The 18335-nt window shown below is 38.8% G+C and overlaps 1 protein-coding gene across 8 annotated transcripts in view; it reads left to right on the top strand.

The window, feature by feature from the left end:
* The window catches only part of BCAS3 (BCAS3, microtubule associated cell migration factor), a 592226-nt gene that overhangs the window by 311073 nt on the left and 262818 nt on the right, over nt 1–18335 (top strand). The gene's annotated exons all lie outside the window — the stretch shown is intronic.

The raw sequence follows: 18335 nt of genomic DNA, 5'->3' as shown, positions 1-18335 counted from the left end.
GATCTGATTGAGGCTTAAACTGTGAAAGAAAATGGAAACAAACACAACACTGATTTGTGAAGGCCACTTTAAAAAGACCAAAGCTTCTGTTTCTGACTCTGTCTCTGGATTTTTCAAAGTTTGAAAGCTGATGGGTCTTGTACTTTTTCTTAGCTTCCTGATCTGTTTGTCAGTGGATTGCACTTTGTGTCTGATCGCATGGTCCACGTCGAGGGCTGTGCTTTCATCCTTAGTGTAAACTTGTATTTTAGAGGACTCGTACTTGTTCCTCAGCTTTAACTTGGCAACCAGGGTTGTCCCCTGGAAACAAGCACAGTAATATCTAAGGTCCCTAGACTTACACTGCAAGAGATACTGAGATAGGTGACTTAATAAATCTTTTTGATAGTTTCGGTCTGAGAATGCTTAACAGATCCTGTTCATATGGAATTATCATTTACAACTGTGAATCCTGGAAATGATATATTTTAACCTGAAGTGTTTTATTCAAGATTACAGTAGCAGGCTTTGTTGATTGGGGGTTTTGTTTTTTTTATATTATTAAACTGCCATATTATTAATGTCTTAGGGTCAAGTAACTGGCCGTTGGTCAGATGAAACGCATGTCACTAAAGCAGTTACCATGTGTGTTATTAAATGTGCCATATTCAATGCTATAGTCTGGGGAAAGACTGTATATATCATATAGCACTATCTCAACTTTAGCTCTTTATAAAATTCTCTCATGCCACGGAGAGGAACTTCAGTGAACTAATGATTCCATAATTTTGTTTAACTCTGCTGCAAGAAGAGTTTCCTGTTGATGTTTGAGTAAGGAATAGATCTTACGTCTTTGATTTATCAACACTTAGATTTCTATCAGTGAAACACATAGCAGTTTCTCGGATATTGTTCTCCCAACTCTGAGCCTCTGCTTGACTTGTCTTTACTTCTTGGTGACTAAGTTCCATTATTTTTCTCAGCCTGTTTTCATTGCAGAAAATCATTAGCCCCTTTCAGAATGACAGCCAGAGCAATGAAATGTGTGTGCTTTCTCTAGCTGAGCTAAAGAAGCACCATAGATGAAGAATTAGACTTCTGTGAGTTATTCTCCACCTCTCCAATGGTCTGGATCTCTTTCATTGATCACATTTTTTAAGTGGGTGGATAATATTTTGTTGGCAAAACTTCATCTATAGTGGGGCCACTATTGTAACAGTGTTACTTTTCTATTGATTTAACAGGATAAACTATAAATGATTTGGGTTCTTTTTTAAAACTTTATTTTATTGAAGTGCAGTTGATTTACCATGTAGGGTTAATTTCTGCTGTACAGCCAAGTGATTCAGTTGTACATTTATTTTCTTTTTCATATTCTTTCCCACTGTGGTTTATCGCAGGATATTGACCACAGTTCCCTGTGCTGTGCAGGAGGACTTTGCTGTTTATCCATTCTATATATAATAGTTTGCATCTGCTAATCTCAAACTCTGATTTGGGTTCTTTATGAAGAGAGGTTTATAGGGAAATTCTGTTTTAGATTCCTCTATTAAAAAGAGTCTAGTTGCTCCTGAACCAGGAAATACGTCTCTGATTATGACCCATGCCTTGGAGTCAGCTGCTTGTTATGAAGATGCTAATCTGGAGTTTTGATTGCCTTTGCTTAGAGAGGTATGACCAGTGTGGCGCCTCCTCTTATCAGAGTTCATTGCTTTGTGTCCTACCTTTAAACAGCTTATACAACTGAACATATTGTCTTTTTAATTGTTCCTGTGGCAGACTTTGTAGTTATCCCTTTGTTTTAGTGACAGCTCTTGCTCTGTCTAAACTAGTGGTGGTGTAATTATTTTTCATCAAATTACTTTTCAAAGGAGTAGAATTTAAAAATATAACTTGATATGATCAGATCTTCTGATGTCTGTGACCATTTTCAAAGTGAAAATATTATTTACACCTTGGATCTGTATGTTCTGCTTTCAGTATCTGTGTGTCCCGTAGTGTTACTCTGCTGAAACGAAAATCAACAAGACATTGTGCCACTCTTGCTAGCAAATTCTTAAAAAGATTCTTGATTAGGTAGTATGTTTGTGCTTTACTCCTTCACACAGACATGTATTAACCTAGACTACAAGTTTTTCACTTATTAACTTTGATGATTTAGGCATAGTGTAAATTCTATACCTTTAGGTACCTGTGAACCAGTTTCTTGCTGTCTCTCTATATATGTATATTTTAGACTCAACAGATCTATAATTGTTTTATATGTAGATGTTACTTCCCATGACATGTTTCCTCTGATCTTTGGAGACTGAAAAAAATACTGCCGTGCCTCAGATTTCGAAGTTAATTGTCAGAGGTTCCCTTCTTGTCTAAGGAGAATGCCATTCTGGAAGTGGACTTCATAGATTTACCTATACACACAGGCTACCCAAAAAAAAGAGATCTGAAGGAACTGCTCCCTTTTTCCTATCCAGCTGATTAACATCAGCGTCTGAATCAGACTGTTTCTAGACAACACGTGTCATGGATTACTTCCTTTCTTCCCCTTTGTACTTTTCTTTTGGTTAAATATCCAAGAATTTCTTCCTTCGTTTGTCCTTTATAACATGTGTCCTTCTTTTGTTAAAGGTGTAGGGCTGAAAGAGGGGGAGAAAAGGTAGAAACAGTGTCAGCATCCTGCTCAAACTTTGTTTCCCACATTGGTGGCTGAAGTTCTTGTTCCAAGATGTGCAGGCTGTATAACTTGTTGGATAACTTAATAACCACTCTAATTGCTTGTGAGTCATCCGCACAAAGAGCCTAGAAAGATCTGGTTCATCCTAAGTTTGTTTGTCCTCGTTTGTAGTTTTACTATGGAAATTGGTGTTTACCAAGAAAGAACTCAAAGCAACTGAGATTTAAAGACAAACTTATGCCCCGCTTGTATGAAGAGCAGACATCTTTGTCAGACTCTACTAAAGTAAACATTTTCTAGAGACAGTGTTATTAGAAGCGGTGGGAGCAGCTTGGGTGTGCATTCCTGAGCAGACGACGGAAGGGGAAGGGAAGCTGTGACAGAGCAGTGAAGCAAGTTCTCATTCTTTCTAGCAGGCTTTGATACATAAGATACTGGCGCAACATCACACAGCCCACTAAATAGGGACAGAGTTGCATTTCTGGTACTTGTTGCTGTTCTTGACTCTAGAGAAATGTTCTTTTTTTCTGTACAACTGGAGTCATCTAAATGATTTCTAAGGACTTAATTAACTCAGGCTTTCAGCACCCAGTTCTTGCAGATATCTAAGTAATTTGTTTGCTTGAAGAAAATCCAAACTGGTTTGATTTTATTGATTTTTTGAATGATCACCTGTGCCTGCTTTGTGTATTTGGCATTTGTGCATCAGACCTTAAAAAGATTATACCTATTAGAAAAATATGGTTGAGTAGACAATAAGGGTATTATTCTAGCAGTCAAATCTCTGCTGGAGAGATATTCTTATGGAGGCATGCTTTTATCTTACAGAGATTTCTCTGATGCACTGGGGGAACTATATTCTTAAGGGCTATATTTCATGTATCTGTAGTTGCCATTCCAATCTGAGGCATACAAACTTTGTTATTGTATCTTAAAGCCATCAGGGGCAAAAGAGATGCTGGCGGTAAAAGCAAAGGGATTTATAAGAAACACCGTTCAGTCTACCGTGGTGAGGCCACTTAGCTCCATGGTTTCATAACTAGAACAGGTGATAGACACCATGGTGTCATAGTCATGGTCTTGAACTCTTGCTGAAACCTTCAACAAGTCATGTTTCCTACCTAGCCATTCTTCTCTGCCTCTGTGAAAAGAATTTAAGGGACTTCCGTCATGGTCCAGTGGTTAAGACTCCCAGTTTCCACTGCAGTGGCCACAGGTTCAATCCCAGATCAGGGAATAAGACCCCACATGCCATGCAGGATGGCCAAAAGACTGAAAAAAAATACAAAAAAGAATTTGTTTCCTTTTATAAAAATTTGCTGTACCTTTTTGGGCAGCAATATGGTCAAATTATTTCCTAAAATAATTCCCAAATATAAAGGCTATGAAGTTCTTTTGAAATGTTGAGCTATTTCTTCGAATAGATGATATGGTTTTCATTTAATAGAGTTCCAGATAGTCTTTGTGATTATAAGGTGACGAAAACTCCAGGCATACTTGTACCTTGGGTATTCAAAGCCTTTGTGGAATCAGTAAGAGGATTAGGGATGAGGGTGAAATTAAAAGAAGGCTTAGTCCTGACCTGTGAACAGAGTCCCTTAGAGGGGGAAAAAGGAGGTCAGTAATTTTACTGTGACACTATTTATACTTTGAACAGTAAATATTCAAACTAAGATAATTAAGATTGGCTTTTTCATTAGAAAAGAGGAAGTCTGTGCCTTATTTCAGCTCTCATCTAGTGAACACCTACTGCCTCTATAGAATCAAAAGTAAATTATAGAGATTAAGAACATAGGGAAAAGAGTTGATTTCCCATCACAAAAGTGCTCAGTCACATATCTCTCCTCCTGATTTAAATACTCCTCTCATTCTTCTCTCTAATATTTATAGGATGTTAGAAGATGAAATTCAAGTTAACAGTGTGGAAAATTTTAGCTCAGCACAATTAAGGAAAAAATGATTGCCCCACTTGAAGATGAAGAAACTGTAAACAGAAGTAGAAGAAGCTGTTGGGAAAGTTTTTTTCTGATGACACATTGCTTCTTTGAATAAATCTTTGTGTCAGCTGAAACCTCGCCTTGGCTTTCTCTGTTGCGAGCACCAAATCTATGACATGACTTTCCTAAGCGTTTGGAGAAGGAATTGATGGAATTCTCCCTACTGTTGATATACCAGGGTACCGCATATTTACATGAGACTTTTGGGCCAAAAGACCCAACTTTTCTTTTTTGTACCATTATTGCTACATCTTTAATACAAGGCTGGACTGTTTATGTAGTCTGTTGCCTGAGACTGTGGTGGCAGAGGGACAATATTGGGGGCAGTATTAGAATTTGTTTAAGTCTGAACCGGGGATTCCATTTGTCTTAGTGACATTAGTGTCAAACTGTTAGTGCCACACTATTTTAAATTGTGTCCAAGAGCCTGAGAGGCTTATGCTTATAGGTGCCATCTATAAACTTAGAAACAAACAAAGGAGCCTCTCTCCATTGACTGTGTAAGCCCAGTGAGCAATTAAAAAGCAGCCTGGGACCTCACCCAGGCAACTAGTCGGAACCAGAGCTCGTGGTATTCCCCTGGATATTGTTGAAAACTGTCAGAGAAAAACTAAAGCAAATAATCAAAGTGGAAATAATTGTTCCTGGGAACAGTTTTGTTTTTGAAGCTTGAGGCAGTGGAAGGAATAGTGACTAGTCACGTACAGATCTTTGGTTCTAGTCTCTGCTCTGCCTGGAACTAGCTCTTTAGGAAATGGCTTCAAAACCCAAGGCTTGCTTCTATAAAATGAAGAAAAGAATTGAAGTAGGTTATTTGCAAAGTTCCTTCTAGCTTGAAAAATTGATACGTCTATACTTTAGATCATCTTTGAAGGATTTTTTTTTAATTAAGGTACTGTTTACATATAGCAAAAATGCACATATCTTAATCATACAGCTTGATCAGTTTTTACACCCAGATAATCACCACTCAGATCAAAGTTAGAATAGTTTCATCATTTCAGAAAGTTCCTTTATTCCTCCTCCAGTCAAGACTACCTTTGACCCAGACTATGACTTTTATCATCGTAAATCAGCTTTGTTTGTATTGAATCTCAAGTAAATAGAATCATTCTGTACATTCTCTTGCATCTGGCTTCTTTTACTTAATTTAATGTTTTTGAGATTCATTCAAGTATTACATGTGTCACTAGGTCATTTTCTTACATTGCAGCATAGTTTGAATATAACACAGTTTATGTATCCATTACTCTGTTGTTTTTAGCTTTTGGCATATTATTAATAAAGCTGCTATAAACTTTGCTGTATAAGTCTTTTTTTGACATAATCATTCATATCTTCAGGGCATGTACATAGGATTGGAAGTGCTGGCTCAGAGCACTGTGTTTAACTTTATTAGCAACTGCCAAGGAAGTATTCCAAAATGACTATACCATTTTTTCATTCTTAACAGCAGTGTGTGAGCCATTCTAGTGACCGTAAACTGTGGTCTTAATTTGCTTTTCTCTGATGAATACTGATACTGTGCACCTTGCATATACTTACTAGAGATTTGGATATCTTTTGCAATGTATTTGTGAAGTCTTTCACCAGTTTTTATGAGGTCTGTTGTCTGTTGAGTTTCAGGGGTTCTTTACTCTGGTTAAGGCTTTTTGTTGGATATTTTGCCAGTATGTCCTTTCAATTCATTGCCCTTTCACTTTCTTATTGGTGTTTTTTGACAGGCAGAAATACATTTTTTCCATTGTCTTTCCTTTTATGTGTTTCAATGCTTTTCCTTAGTAACTATATGGTTTCAGCTTTTGCATTTAGTCTATGAATCTTTTCAAATTATTTTTTATTATGAGATGAGGCAAGGATCAAGGTTCAGTTTCTTCCAGATAAGTGTGTTCCAGCACTGTTCATCAAAAAGATCTTTCCCCCAGTGAATTTTGATGATGCTTTTTAAAAAAATCTTATTTTTCCTGGATTATCTATTTTCTTTCATACACACACACACACACACACACACACACACACACACACCCCTGTCTTTTATACCACTATCATACTATCTTAATAACTAGCCTTTTAGTAAGTTTTGAAATATAACAAATTAATGTCTCTACTTTTTCCTTTAGTCGTTTCTTGGCTATTCTAGAATATAAAATATAGATTAATGTATATCTTTACATTTCCGTGCACGTACATATGCACACACATACCAGTAGATGGTGTGGTCCATGGACCTCTCTGAAAGTGTCCAATACACTTCCAAGGGGTCAGCGAGTGAAAACTATTTTTATAAATATGAATTCATTTTTTGTCTTTTTTTGCCATCTTGACATTTAGTATAGATGGTGCTGAAGCACTAGTATATAAACCTGATGACATCTTAGCATGGTAAAAAGCAGTGGCACCAAACTATGCCCATAGCAGATGCAACTCGCTCATAGTTTAAAAAAAAAGATGTAGTTACTTAAGGCTTGCTTTGATACAGTAAACATTATTAAGTTTACTAAACTTTAGAAGCTAATAAATTTTATTAAATTTTCATGTTTGTGTACTTTTCATGTTCTATATATCATAATTGAATTAATGCACACTAGTTGTCCAATGGCAGCCCACTCCAGTACTCTCGCCTGGAAAATCCCATGGATGGAGGAGCCTGGTGGGCTGCAGTCCATGGGGTCGCTAAGAGTCGGGCATGACTGAGTGACTTCACTTTCACGTTTCATTTTCATGCATTGGAGAAGGAAATGGCAGCCCACTCCAGTGTTCTTGCCTGGAGAATCCCAGGGACAGAGGAGCCTAGTGGGCTGCCATCTATGGGGTCACACGGAGTCGGACACGACTGAAGCGACTCAGCAGCAGTTGTCTTGAGGGAATTGCGCTTGTGTGTTTGTTTTGTACTGAACTAGCAACTGTTTTCATGGAATGCCATTTTACTTAAAAGAAAAACTGAAACTTCATTCAGACATTGGTATTTGGTAGAAATTTTCTCAAAAATGAACAAAGTAAGCCTGTCATTAAAAAAAAACAAACTGACAAATATTTACTACCAGTGATAAAATTCTAGTCTTCAGTTGAAAATTAGAAATTTGGAAACCATGTATCCACCAGTCTGCATAACAGGTCCCATACTTAAACACATTTCTGATGAGATAGGTGGTGTTATTACCTAGTATGGTATTTTATGTCATAAAATAAGTCAACATGTGGAAGATATGCAGTATTTTCCAAATGACTGGTCTTATAAAATTATGTATGGTAATGGACTCATTTCAAGTGCAAGATAGAACAAAGGATTTTAATATGACAGACTGCAGAAGTTAATTAATAATATAATAATAATATAATATGGCTTCTGATATCATTGTAACTAACACATCAAGTGTTCTATCAGGGAAGAATATCCCCAGAATCTGAAAAGACTCAGAATATGAATATGTGCAATCCTTTTCCAATTCCTACATCAATAGATGGAAAAAAAGCATTTGACAAAATCCAATATTCATTCATGATGGACTCGCATCAAAGTGGGTGTAAGAGAAGCATAATAAAGGCCAGTTTTGAGAAACCCTCCAGTTACATATTCAGTGGTAAAAAGCTGAAAGTCTTTCCTTTAAAATCAGGAACAAGACAAGGATCCCCACTCACTCTTACCACTTCCATTTAACATAGTATTGGAAGTCCCAGCCACAGACATCAGACAAGAAAAAGAATTAAAAAGCATCCAAGTTGGAAGGGAAGAAATAAAACTGTCACGGTTTGCAGATTACATGATGCTATATATGAAAAAACTTAAAGCCTCCATCAAAAAACTTTAACTAATAAATGAATTCAGTGAAGTTATAGGATATAAGATTAATATACAGAAATATGTTGCTTATTCTATATACTAATAATGAACTATAGAGATATTAATGAAACAATTTAAAATTGGATTAAAAGTAATTAAATGCCTAGAAATAAATTTAACCAATGATATGACTATAGTGGTTAATATCCAAAATATATACATAGCACTTACAACTTAATATAAAAACACAATTTAAAAATGGCAATAATTAGCCTCCATATAAAATTAATTAATTAATTATTTTAAAAAAGAAAAAAAAAATGTGCAGAAGACCTGAATAGGCATTTTCCCAAAGAAGACATACAGATAGTCAACGACCACTTGAAAAGAAGCTCAGTATTGCTATCAAAATGTAAGTCGCTCAGTCGTGTCCAACTCTTTGTGATCCCATGGACTATAGCCCGCCATCCTTCTCAGTCCATGGGATTCACCAGGCAAGAATACTGGAGTAGGTTGCCGTGCCCTTCTCCGGGGATTCCAGACCCAGAGATCGAATCCAGGTCTCCTGCATTGCAGGCAGATTCTTTACTGTCTGAGCCACCAGAGATCAAAGGAGAAGTTCAAATCAAAACCACAGTGTGATATCATCTCACAGCTTTCAGAAAGGCTATCAATGAAAAATCTAGTCAACCAATAACAAATGTTGGTGATGATATAGAGAAAAGGGCACCCGAGTGGACTGCTGGTGGCATTGTGGTTTGGTGCAGCCACTACAAAAATGGTATATATTCCAGAGAAAAATAAGAATAGAACCGATCCAGCGGTTCTACTCCTGAGTACATATCTGAAGAAATGAAAATACTAATTCAAAAAGATACATGAACCTCAGTGTTCATAGTAGCATTATTCACAGTAATCAAGGTAGAGAAGCAGCCTAATTGCCCATCAACAGGTGAATGGATAAAGAAGATATAGTATGTATGTACAACGGACTGTGACTCAGCCATAATAAAGAATGAAATTCTGCCATTTGCAGAAATGTAGATGAATCTGGAGAGTATTATGCTTAGTGAAATAAGACAGACAAAGACAAACACTGTATATTATCACTTATATGTGGAATCATAAAACAAGACCAGTGAATGTATATAACAAAACAAAATTAGACTCACAGAGATTAAAATAGTGGTTACCAGTGAAGAGAGGGAAAGGGAAATGGGCAAGATAGAGGGCAGTTCAGTTCAGTTCAGTTGCTTAGTCGTGTCCGACTCTTTGCGACCCCATGAATCGCAGCACGCCAGGCCTCCCTGTCCATCACCAACTCCCAGAGTTCACTCAGACTCACGTGCATCGAGTCAGTGATGCCATCCAGCCATCTCATCCTTTGTCATCCCCTTCTCCTCCTGCCCCCAGTCCCTCCCAGCATCAGAGTCTTTTCCAATGAGTCAACTCTTCACATGAGGTGGCCAAAGTACTGGAGCTTCAGCTTTAGCATCATTCCTTCCAAAGAAATCCCAGGGCTGATCTCCTTCAGAATGGACTGGTTGGATCTCCTTGCAGTCCAAGGGACTCTCAAGAGTCTTCTCCAACACCACAATTCAAAAGCATCAATACCTCAAAAAAAGAAAGGATGACTGTCGTTATTTGTAATGTTTCAAAATTAAAATTTTAATGGATTAACACATAAATGTTTTCAATATTGATAGGCATAATCACATACAAAAGCTCTTTGGATTCCTATCTTTAAGCACACAAAATGATCTTAATTCCCCCAAAACAACCATCATATTTATATAACAGATGTACATGTATGTATGTATTATATGTGTATCCAAAATCACTACATTTGGTGACTGCAGCCATGAAATTAAAAGATGCTTACTCCTTGGAAGAGAAGTTAGGCCCAACCTAGATAGCATATTCAAAAGCAGAGACATTACTTTGCCAACAAAGGTCTATCTAGTCAAGGCTATGGTTTTTCCAGTGGTTGTGTATGGATGTGAGAGTTGGACTGTGAAGAAAGCTGAGCGCCGAAGAATTGATGCTTTTGAAGTGTGGTGTTGGAGAAGACTCTTGAGAGTCCCTTGGACTGCAAGGAGATCCAACCAGTCCATTCTGAAGGAGATCAGCCCTTGGATTTCTTTGGAAGGAATGATGCTAAAGCTGAAACTCCAGTACTTTGGCCACCTCATGCAAAGAGTTGACTCATTGGAAAAGAACCCTGATGCTGGGAGGAATTGGGGGCAGGAGGAGAAAGGGACGACAAAGGATGAGATGGCTGGATGGCATCACCGACTCGATGCACGTGAGTCTGAGTGAACGCCGGGAGTTGGTGATGGACAGGGAGGCCTGGCGTGCTGTGATCCATGGGGTTGCAAAGAGTCGGACACGACTGAGTGACTGAACTAAACTGATATACACACATACTACAGATTAAATGTATATTCATGTCTACAAAAATTTAGATGAGATTTGAGTCATTTTTCATTGAATCTGTGGGTCAAATTTAGGAGATTTGACATCCTAACAATATGGACTCTTTCAATACATGAATCTTTTATAGCTATCCATTTATTTTGTTGTTTAGTCGCCAAGTCATGTCGAACTCTTTTGTGTCGTCATGGACTATAGCCTACCAGGCTTTCTGCAGACAAGAATGCTGGAATGGCTTGCCTTTTTCTTCTCCAGGGGATCTTTCCGATCCAGGGATCAAACTCGTGTCTCCTGCATTGGCAGGTGGATTCTTTACCACTGAGACACCAGAGAAGCCCAGTGGTCTGCTTTAATTTCTCCTGATGTTTGTTAACTTTTAACGTAGAAGTCTTACACATATTTTGTAACATTTATTTCAGTCATTTGATGCTTTAATGCTATAATGAATAGCAGGTTTTGGTTTTCAGGATTTTTCCATAGTATATAGAAGACAATTTGGGGGGGGGTGGTATATTGAACTAGTATCCAGAATCCTTTATAAATTCATGTATTAATTTTAGTAGATCTGTTTGGATTTTTTGCTCAGCAGTCATGTCATCTACAAATAAAGATGGTTACATTTTTTCCCATCTTTACACCTCATTTCTTTTCCCCCTTATTGTATTTGCTTAGATCTCTAGTACATTGAATGGATGGATGAAAAAAAAGCGAGGACAGGGCAAAATAAATAAATGAAGGGCTGAATATTTTGTAAAATTAATTAGACATCAACTCCAATTTCAAGTAGGTTAGCTTGCCCCAAGTAGGATAAATACAAAGAAAACAGTATCTGTCATATCAGCACCCTAGTCCTAAAGTCCACAGATCACAAAGCAATTTTAATTTTCAGCCTACCATGTTTCTTTATTTCTTAGGTTCTTATTTGGGTGAGGGTTTAACATTTTGACAAAGTTAGAATTATTTTTAAGTTTCTTTGACAGTATGAGATAACCTGTTTCCCAGTGCTCTATGAGGAATCGTCAGGATGTTTACCATTAGCTGAAGTAAGAAAATGGGGAACTAGTATTTATTTATAAACAGCTATGTGCCCAACGACGTGTTAGGTGTTTTCACATGGTTTATCTCATTTAATCATATTTCATTAGGATCACAGATCCACTTCAGAAATATGCAAAGAGTGGGATTTAAGACACCTAGTTCCTGATACTTAGAAATACTTAGAGTGCATTATGGTGACACCTCAGATAAGTCCAAACCTCTTTTTACCCTGCCTGATCAAATATTCATTTCAAAACACTGTATGCTGAAATGAGCCACGTGGGAGTTGAAGAGAATCAACTATTCAGGTGGTGAAAATGTGTGAATGCAGCTGGCAGATGAAGTTCTAGTGTGATGAATTCCCAGCTTGTCCTTATTGCTTCAGGCAACGACTGACAGGCCTGACTGGTCATTGGCTTTCCATTTCTGGCATTGATAGGACTGAAAATACTTAGTGTCACAGATACTTAAAAGCTGTCCCTGTTAGAGTGGATACAAACAGTGCTGGAGGGTCCTTCTTGCATAGAGCTGTAATCAATATGGTCTAGAGTTCTTGACCTGAACCTATAATTATCTGGTTGTTGTAAAGGTGGCTTATTGTTACAGAAAATGCTTATATTCAGAACTTTGGGGCTAAGTTGTGAATGGAGCAAAGGAAAATAGAGGCTTTGTCCCTCTTTCTCTGCTTCCTCGTATTTAAGAGGCTATCATAATAACCGCAGATCAGGGCATTCTTAAAGGATTAGAACATTGTATCTCTAGCATTTTGGGGTGCGTAAGTTTGAATTTTACCTCTGATGCGAAAGTCATGACTTCAGTGTTTGCAGCTTGTGATTTTTCAAATACTAAAATAGAATTTCTTCTCACTGATTCAAATACTTGGATTAAAAGTGCAGCTTAAATCATAACACATTTGAACTTGATCTTTTCCTGCAGCTAAGCATATGCTGAGAAAAAGAAACTGGGTAAGTGTATGTTACAGCATCCATGATCTATGGATGTGAGTCAAGGTGATGACACTGATAGCAATTCTTAAGTTACTGTTTGTACCAGTGTATGTAAGTCTATTGTGATCAAGATTAACTTGCCATGTGAAAACAGTAGTAGTGCAGTTATAAAAGGACTTCACAGTCAATGTGGATCCTGATTGCTGTCACCACTTGGCTTAAGATACCTCTGATGGGCGTTACTGGGGGCTTCCTTGGTGGCTCAAGTAGTAAAGAATCTGCCTGCAATGCTGGAGACCCAGGTTCAATCTCTGGGTCAGGAAGATCCCCTGGGGAAGGGAATGGCTTACCCATTCCAGTATCCTTGCCTGGAGAGTCTGGGTAGGATGCCTTCAAAAAGAGGGAAAAAGTAATGCCATATAATAGAGGGCTATTTGAAAACAAGGGTTGTCTTTGTATTTCCACATGCTGGGTATTGGTACCTGCCACAGAGCAGATAATCAATATGTGTTGCATGATTGATTTCTGATAAAACATAAGCCTTTAAATATATCACAAAGTATTTAAAACTTAATAATGTTGCATCTTTGGATTCGTTGGATTCATTGGAGAGAATATAACTCCATTGCTAACACTAGCAAGCGGGTACTCTTTCTACCCACTTCTGATGTCCATGTTCAAGGTCAGGAGGGGCAGCCATGAGGAGATACCCTCGTCCAAGGTAAGGAGCAGTGGCTGCGCTTTGCTGGAGCAGCCATGAAGAGATACCCCATGTCCAAGGTAAGAGAAACCCAAGTAAGATGGTAGTGTTGTGAGAGGGCATCAGAGGGCAGACACACTGAAATCATAATCACAGAAAACTGGCCAATCTCATCACACAGACCACAACCTTGTATAACTCAGTGAAACTAAGCCATGCCATGTGGCGCCACCCAAGACGGACGGGTCATGGTGGAGAAGTCTGACAGAATGTGGTCCACTGGAGAAGGGAATGGCAAACCACTTCAGTATTCTTCCCTTGAGAACCCCAGGAACAGTATGAAAAGGCAAAATGATAGGATACTTAAAGAGGAACTCCCCAGGTCGGTAGGTGCCCAATATGCTACTGGAGATCAGTAGAGAAATAACTCCAGAAAGAATGAAAGGATGGAGCCAAAGTAAAAACAATAGCCAGCTGTGGATGTGACTGGTGATAGAAGCAAGGTCCAATGCTGTAAAGAGCAATACTGCATAGGAACCTGGAATGTTAGGTCCATGAATCAAGGCAAATTGGAAGTGGTCAAACAGGAAATGGCAAGAGTGAACGTTGACATTCTGGGAATCAGCGAACTAAAATGGACTGGAATGGGTGAATTTAACTCAGATGACCATTATATCTACTACTGTGGGCAGGAATCCCTTAGAAGAAATAGAATAGTCATCATGGTCAACAAAAGAGTCCGAAATGCAGTACTTGGATGCACTCTCAAACGACAGAATGATCTCTGTTCGTTTCCAAGGCAAACCATTCAATATCACGGTAATCCAAGCCTATGCCCCAACCAGTAACACTGAAGAAGCTGAAATTGAATGGTTCTATGAGGACCTATAAGACCTTTTAGAACTAACACCCAAAAAAGATGTCCTTTTCATAATAGGGGACTGGAATGCAAAAGTATGAAGTCAAGAAACACCTGGAGTAACAGGCAAATTTGGCCTTTGAGTACGGAATGAAGCAGGGCAAAGACTAATAGAGTTTTGCCAAGAGAACGCACTGGTGATAGCAAACACCCTCTTCCAACAACACAAGAGAAGACTCTATACATGGACATCACCAGATGGTCAACACCGAAATCAGATTGATTATATTCTTTGCAGCCAAAGATGGAGAAGCTCTATACAGTCAGCAGAAACAAGACCGGGAGCTGACTGTGGCTCAGATCATGAACTCCTTATTGCCAAATTCAGACTTAAATTGAAAAAAGTAGGGAAAACCACTAGACCATTCATGTATGACCTAAATCAAATCCCTTATGATTATACAGTGGAAGTGAGGAATAGATTTAAGGGCCTAGATCTGATAGATAGAGTGCCTAATGAACTATGGAATGAGGTTCATGACATTGTACAGGAGACAGGGATCAAGACCATCCTCATGGAAAAGAAATGCAAAAAAGCAAAATGGCTGTCTGGGGAGGCCTTACAAATAGCTGTGAAAAGTAGAGAAGTGAATAGCAAAGGAGAAAAGGAAAGATGTAAGCATCTGAATGCAGAATTCCAAAGAATAGCAAGGAAAGGTAAGAAAGCCTTCCTCAGTGATCAGTGCAAAGAAATAGAGGAAAACAACAGAATGGGAAAGATTAGAGATCTCTTCAAGAAAATCAGAGACACCAAGGGAACATTTCATGCAAAGATGGGCTCAATAAAGGACAGAATTGGTCTGGACCTAACAGAAGCAGAAGATACTAAGAACAGGTGGCAATAATACACAGAAGAACTGTACAAAAAGGATCTGCATGACCCAGATAATCACGATGGTGTGATCACTCACCTAGAGCCAGACATCCTGGAATGTGAAGTCAAGTGGGCCTTAGAAAGCATCACTACGAACAAAGCTAGTGGAGGTGATGGAATTCCAGCTGAGCTATTTCAAATCCTGAAAGATGATGCTGTGAAAGTGCTGCACTCAATACACCAGCAAATTTGGAAAACTCAGCAGTGGCCACAGGACTGGAAAAGGTCAGTTTTCATTCCAATCCCAAAGAAAGGCAATGCCAAAGAATGCTCAAACAGTCACACAATTGTACTCATCTCACACGCTAGTAAAGTAATGCTCAAAATTCTCCAAGCCAGGCTTCAGCAATATGTGAACCATGAACTTCCAGATATTCAGGCTGGATTTAGAAAAGTTAGAGGAACCAGAGATCAAATTGCCAACATCCACTGGATCATGGAAAAAGTAAGAGAGTTCCAGGAAAACATCCATTTCTGCTTTATTGACTATGCCAGAGCCTTTGACTATGTGGATCACAATAAACTGTGGAAAATTCTGAAAGAGATGGGAATACCAGACCACCTGACCTGCCTCTTGAGAAATCTGAAGGCAGGTCAGGAAGCAACAGTTAGAACTGGACATGGAACAGACTGGTTCCAAATAGGAAAAGGAGTACGTCAAGGCTGTGTATTGTCACCCTGCTATTTAACTTCTATGCAGAGTACATCATGAGAAATGCTGGGCTGGATGAAGCACAAGCTGGAATTGAGGTTGCCAGGAGAAATATCAATAACCTCAGATATGCATATAACACCATCCTTATGGCAGAAAGTGAAGAGAAACTAAAAAGCCTCTTGATGAAAGTGAAAGAGGAGAGTGAAAAAGTTGGCTTAAAGCTCAACATTCAGAAAATGAAGATCATGGCATCTGGTCGCATCACTTCCTGGGAAATAGATGGGGAAACAGTGGAAACAGTGTCAGACTTTATTTTTGGGGGCTCCAAAATCACTGCAGATGGTGATTGCAGCCATGAAATTAAAAGACGCTTACTGCTTGGAAGGAAAGTTATGACCAACCTAGACTCTGCTGGGCATACACACCAAGGAAACCAGAATTGAAAGAGACCCATGTACCCTGTTTATAAAAGCCAGGACATGGAAGCAACCTAGATGTCCATCAGCAGATGAATGGATAAGAAAGCTGTGGTACATATACACAATGGAGTATTACTCAGCCATTAAAAAGAATACATTTGAAGCAGTTCTAATGAGGTGGATGAAACTGGAGCTGATTATACAGAGTGAAGTAAGCCAGAAAGAAAAACACCAATACAGAATACTAACACATATATATGGAATTTAGATAGATGGTAATGATAACCCTGTATGCGAGAAAGCCAAAGAGACACAGATGTATTGAACAGTCTCTTGGGCTCTGTGGGAGAGGGAGAGGGCGAGGGTGGGATGATTTCGGAGAATGGCATTGAAACATGTATAATATCATATATGAAATGAATCGCCAGTCCAGGTTCGATGCATGATACTGGATGCTTGGGGCTGGTGCACTGAGACGACCCAGAAGGATGGTACAGAGAGGGAGGAGGGAGCGGGGTTCAGGATGGGGAACACGTGTATACCTGTTGTGGATTCATGTTGATGTATGGCAAAACCAATACAATATTGCAAAGTAACCTCCAATTAAAATAAATAAGTTTATGTTAAAAAAAAGTAAAAGCAGAGACATTACTTTGCCAACAAAGGTCCATCTAGTCAAGGCTATGGTTTTTCCAGTGGTCATGTATGGATGGGAGACTTGGACTGTGAAGAAAGCTGAGCCCCAAAGAATTGATGCTTTTGAAGTGTGGTGTTGGAGAAGACTCTTGAGAGTCTCTTGGACTGCAAGGAGATCCAACCAGTCCATTCTAAAGGCGATTGGTCCTGAGTATTCTCTGGAAGGGATGATGCTAAAGCTGAAACTCCAGTACTTTGGCCACCTCATGTGAAGAGTTGACTCATTGGAAAATACCTTGATGCTGGGAGGGATTGAGGGCAGGAGGAGAAGGGGACGACAGAGGATGAGGTGGCTGGATGACATCACCGACTCGATGGACATAAGTTTGAGTAAACTCTGGGAGTTGGTGATGGACAGGGAAGCCTGGTGTGCTGCAATTCATGGGGTCGCAAAGAGTCAGACACGACTGAGCGACTGAACTGAACTGAATGTTGCATCTTTGTGTATATATTACCTCTTTAAACCCAGAAAAGAGAATCTTGACCTAGTATTCTTTGTTTCAGTTTCTATTACGTTTATAATCACTGTTCCTTTGTTTGAGCCCTGGGTAAACTGTGTGATCAGTTGGCATATTTTGTAGAGTGTTTCAAATGATCTTTCATGTCATTTTTTTCTTAAAAAAAAAAAAATTATGTTTGTGTAGTACGTTTCCCCTCTTTGATAGCTTTTACATAACCAAATAATAAAATATAAGGGAATTATCACCTTTGAGTCAGATTTGCTTTAGGTTTGTTAGCCTGGCATGGAAATTTGTGTTTGAAGGTTATCTTTGTAAAACATTAGCTGGCCAATCCCTGCATCCTTAGATCTGTTGTCAAGTGTGTATAACGTCTAGTGAAAGTAATGACTCGACTTTTGTCTTCTGGTCATACTAGGCTAACGACCACATATGTTGCTGTGGGGGTATTTGGGACTGTCTTTAGCTAGCTTCTCTTGTACATGGGCCCAGGATATTCACATATAGGGATCTGACCTAAATTCCATTAAACTGAAAAGGTTTGTTTTGAGTTCCTACCATTTTGGTAATGCCATTGCAGACCTGTGAGTTGTACTTGAGCTCTCGGCAGTCCTATCAGACAGACCATCTTGGGTCTTCAACCTATTTCATTGTGGTTTCTAAGAATATTGAAGAGACCCTAGTTATTCCGCAAATGTTTGTTGTTACAATTGTGCAGATACCGAAAGCTGCACTTGAAACTTGAACTCTCCAGTGAGTCATTCA

This window comes from Capra hircus, chromosome 19 (genome assembly GCF_001704415.2).
Source record: "Capra hircus breed San Clemente chromosome 19, ASM170441v1, whole genome shotgun sequence".
Taxonomy (NCBI): domain Eukaryota; kingdom Metazoa; phylum Chordata; class Mammalia; order Artiodactyla; family Bovidae; genus Capra; species Capra hircus.
Note: the sequence above shows the minus strand (reverse complement) of the source record. Positions and strands in the feature narration are given on the sequence as shown.